The sequence below is a fragment of the Rhipicephalus microplus genome, chromosome 7 (assembly GCF_043290135.1).
Source record: "Rhipicephalus microplus isolate Deutch F79 chromosome 7, USDA_Rmic, whole genome shotgun sequence".
Lineage (NCBI taxonomy): Eukaryota > Metazoa > Arthropoda > Arachnida > Ixodida > Ixodidae > Rhipicephalus > Rhipicephalus microplus.
The window spans coordinates 24,235,336-24,240,264 of NC_134706.1; the positions used below are offsets into that span (position 1 = coordinate 24,235,336).

Here is a 4,929-nt window from a genome sequence, read left to right on the forward strand (position 1 = left end):
AAATAAGTGTGAGCACTGTTCATATGCGTTATCTTATCTTATGTACACACTCATCATCATCAGTCTGACCTGTGTTGTGGGGCAGAGGCTCGGCAAGTAATGGAAACGTCTTGCAGCCAAAACGTTGCCGTACGATGTATCACGGCCGTCGATCAATCGCAAGAGCGTGGAAGGCTGCCCATAGAGAAACAAAAAAAACTTTCTTAAAAAGTGGACACCGTAGGGCCCTGCGGCCCAGCTACTGCACTGCTTTCGGTGCCACGAGTGGTTAGTCAGACCCGATAATGTCTTTTGCAGCCGATGCTGGGATTGAAACGCGTACCCTCCTGCTCCGAAAGCAAGTGTATTCACTACTAGGCTTCCCACCCATGCTTGCACAGAAGGAATACATCTACAGCTCATCTAAACCACATCAATGTGTACTTTTTGTGCAAACTAAATCCAGAAAAGGAACACTTTACAGTAATACTTTACTGATTTCTATGGTAAAGCAATAAACGCCCTCAGCGGAACACGTTGAAAAGTGAATGTGGAAAATTGCACAAATCAATATGCTTTCTTCTTTGCAGAAATTTGATGCCAAACTTTGGTTTTCTTTCACCTCCTGAGGTGGCTATTATATGTCGTGACAGAAGAGTGGAAGCGAGCATGGGTGCGCCATCTAGTGGTTGGTCAGAACCTATCTTGCTGGGCCGCGAAAAGGCTTGAGTGGCCACTCTTTATATAGCATGTTTCTCTAAGGGCTGCCCTGCATCTGCAGACGAAGAACAACAAGCTGGTAAGCCAGTCATCATTCCATCCGATTGACACATAGTGCAGTCTCCAGAAGAAAAAAAAACCTTGAAAGTTCAAACATGGGCAATCTTAGTGTGAACACTTTTTTGGTAGTGGCTCTCTAATCTTTTATCGGTAATGCGCCGCTGGAATGGTGTGAAGCAGAAAAAGCTAAAGCTTCGTAACGCGAATGTTTATTTGCGAATGACATCAAACCACGTGTCAAACGCTGAAGCTTGTGTTCACTTCCGGATAAACTGTAATGGGTAATAGATGCACCAGCAATTTGCTTGTTTGCGTTGTTCATCAGTGCCCAAGCTTCTCGGCCGCCATTTTATTGCAGACAAGCCGCTGGACTTTCAGGCAAGCTATCGTCTTCATGGACAGTCCGAGGCAACACCCTTTGTGGAAAAAAATCGACTCCATAGCAGCACCAGGAAGCACGGAAGACGTGGGAGCCACGCAAACCACTCTGCCGTCAGCAGTCATGCAGCCCTTCAGGGAACTTCACTGGCACAAAACACCAGCTAGAGCAGTTGGAGGCCATGCTGACACCTTCCTTGGGAATGTTGACAGAATGCTCCGGGAGGACCGACGTCCTAGTGCATCGCCTCAATACTGGCGACGCCCCGCTTTGGCATTGCAATGCAAGACCGCTGAGCTAACACAAGCGAGCCTTTCTCGATAAAGTGCTGGACGAGATGATAGTCACCGGAGCAGTGCGACCCAGGAAAAACCAATGTTTTTCTTTTTCCCAGTTGTACCAGCACCAAAGAAAGACGATACGGCACATCTTTGTGTGGACTACCGAAAGCTCATCGCGATCACGGTGAGAGATTTCTTTTCTTTGTCAGCAATGTCGAACATAACCTATATACGCACTGAGAAACGCGAAGTTCCTCGCAGCTACCAAGTGCTCTCACGGATATCTGGAAATCGGGGTTCACACTGATGTCCCGAAAACTGAATTCACAACCCTTAGAGGCTTAGTTAAATTTGTGCAAATGCCCTTTGGTGTTTCCAAATGCCCGAGTTCCTATCAACGCATGGAAGGTATGGCTTCGAGTGATGCAAAGTTCTAGTGTGCACGTTGGTATCTAGATGATGTGACAGATTTCGCGCACGTTTGAAGAACATCTTGAACCCTTGCATATGGTTCTACAACGCATGTCAGCAGTGGGTCTAACATACCGCGGCCGCAGTCTAAACTGCATCCGCGGTGACGTACTGTCGTAAGTGCTGTTAGGGTGAACTAGGTTCGGAGTGGCAGCGCTCTGCGGAGCGCCAGGGCAGCCGGCGTGGCCGTGCAACGAATGCAAGTGGCGCAGGCGCACATGAGGGTACAGCCATGTCTATCGACAAGTGGGGCGGACGCTTGGCTACTACAAAATGGTGCACTCAAGTGATGTAGTTGACGCCGTAAGGCGGCTCCAGTGCGTCCGTGTGAGCATGCGTCGCTGCGCTTCGATACGCGCTCACGCCAGTACACTGGCACTGCGCGAAACGCCGCCGCGCACTCGCGTGTTCACCCTAACAGTGCGCACCGCTTTATAAAAAAAAAGCCTTTGAAAAGATGACACATTTTCTTCCTTTATGCTTGTTTCTCCTTCGCTTCACTTCGGGAAAGTAGACAGATAGAATAGAATATATTTTGTTTTTATTTCCAGAAATACAAAAATTTTGGCGGATACCATCAGCTTAAAGCTGCTGTTGAACAGCTTGACCTGGTCGACGGTGCTTCACTGGGCATATGTGGCAGTTGTATGAAAAAAAAACTAGCAACACAGGTAGAAACTCAAAAATAATTAAATGATCACACGAGTCTACAAAACAGTATCCAAAATCATAAGAATGATGAAAACAAAAATTATACTCAAGAAGACAGAAAATCATACACGATTGGCTCTAACAAGTAAACCATTGCAAAAAATTATTGCGAAAAATAGAAATTACATTCAGGTCATCACATGTTTACACAGTGCGTCCGGAGTTCTTTCGCTGAAAAGCATTTGACATCTTTACTTTCATTTAAAATATGTTGCAAATTCTGCTGCAGTGATAGTAGGCTATATTTATTACGAAACTTGGAAACATATCACACGTCATTGTTTCTGGTATTGGCGGTAGTGACTCTAGGCTTCAATGAAGCAGTAGACGCAAGAAACTTTTAAATGCTCTTTTAGATAAATAAAATAAATAAAGCCAGCGAAAAGTATAGAGGTGATCTATTTTAATGCTTTTAATGGGGATGGTACGTTCCCCTCGTTGCTTGGCACAAGATACATATAAATTTGTTGGCAACGAGTACAAAATGTTTATTGGTGTCTGTTTGTCCTCGTTCTGCTTTAGGATCTTTGCAGTCGGACATTATGAGCCGACCTCTGGTTCCCACCACAGATCTCCACCTTCTGTGGGAACCGCGCACTCCGGCTATCCATAGATAGCGCCACGTGTTGCGTACTGGCAGCGCGTGTGACCCATCTGCGCTCTTCAAAAGAGCCTGCGTGATGCCCAGCGGAGAGGTGCATTGGCTGCCAGGAGGGACGGACGCTGTCACCCATGCAGGCTGATTCCTGCTGAACAGGGATTGTGGTCACTGTGCCACCGTCTCGTCCATGTGCCGACCTTGCCGTATACATTGTTTAGTTACATTGTTGTTGCTTCTTTTGACCCGAAGTCTACGTTGCCTGCTTTACCTACGTAATGCAGCCAGCCCGATAGCCACAATCTCTTGATCATTAGAGTTGAATAAAACTTTGAAAATATAAAGGAGCCCTGCCCAGATAATGGAAGCACTGCAGCCGGTCATCTTAGCGACTGCAGAAATATTCTTGCCCAATAACTAAGCAAAGTTCTCGAAAAGAGAGGGCGTTGCTGTCCGGCCCTTGACGTTTGGCTGGAGTGCATACTTTCGCGCATCTACCTTTCGAGTTGCTTTTGTTGGTCAAATAGGGTGCAAAGTTTTATTTAAATCATGTGTTAGTGTGGCATCATTCAAAGAAAATAATTGATCACATAGGATTTAAACAGCTTTGCCGCAAAGGCGAAGCAATAAACATGATAGCAACAATTTGAAAGGCCACGTGCAGAATGGAAAGCAGATCCAAACGTTCCCCACGATTCTCGCGCACAAATTACGCACGAAACGTACTGACAGGTACGGATGCACACGAATAAGCGTTCCATTTGTTACTTCACTGAGTCAGAAAAGCACGCGCTTTTCGCGAACGGAGACTGCAATGATTACAGTGACCTTTTTGTTCCCGGTAACTACAGCAGAATCATTCCACGTAAGGCCCGAGGCCAGCCGAGGCGTGCGATGCTTTCCTCCTCGCCGCCGCGAGTTGGGGGCGACGTACGCGTAGGAGATTAGAGCGGGTGCCGCCGAGCGACGTGCGCTGATGCGCCATCTTTCTAGTAATGCCAAAAAAACTGCAGCGGTAAGTGGTAAATTTAAATAGCTTGCTTTTTGACCGGTGAAGAATGTTATCCTAGGTAGGTCAGTGGTTTACGCCTCGCTTTCACAACGGAGAGGTCCCACATTCTATTCCGCGCACCGGAGTGTTTTTCGTGGATTTTATTTCTTTTTTGCGTTTTCATATATATATATATATATATATATATATATATATATATATATATATATAGATAGATAGATAGATAGATAGATAGATAGATAGATAGATAGATAGATAGATAGATAGATAGATAGATAGATAGATAGATAGATAGATAGATAGATAGATACTTATACATATACGGTGCATGACGTCATGAAGTAGACGCCGAAACCGGCGGCAGAATCCAGCCAAGAGTGTCCAATAAAATGTTTAGCCGTGTGACAAATTGCTTGTTATTTTATACTCTGCACAGTTTCAGCTGTACAATGCTGCTTTCTAGTATTGCTCCTCAATTACGAAGTACCTCTAGGTAGGTCTCTGCCATTTTCGTGTTTTTCACTTGCTTCAGCTAAGGTATATTGTTGCTACTTAGCCTCTGAGACTGAAAGTACATATTGGTATGCGATCAGTGGTTCATAGTACTACTGCTTCTTGACACCCAATAAATTGTCAGTTCCCATGTAGATTCTATATTTGTTCAAGTTTCCCAACTGCATTCCTTATGAAAGAACTTGTGCTGTGGCATTTTTTGCAT

The 4,929-nt window shown here is 45.2% G+C and overlaps 1 long non-coding RNA gene across 1 annotated transcript; it reads left to right on the forward strand.

The window, feature by feature from the left end:
• The first annotated feature begins 644 nt into the window (after window positions 1–644).
• On the forward strand, window positions 645–3,872 carry LOC142766870 (uncharacterized). The gene is made up of 2 exons (XR_012884636.1): window positions 645–1,603; window positions 3,124–3,872. It is a non-coding gene; the product is annotated as an uncharacterized LOC142766870 (long non-coding RNA).
• The last annotated feature ends 1,057 nt before the right edge of the window (window positions 3,873–4,929 follow it).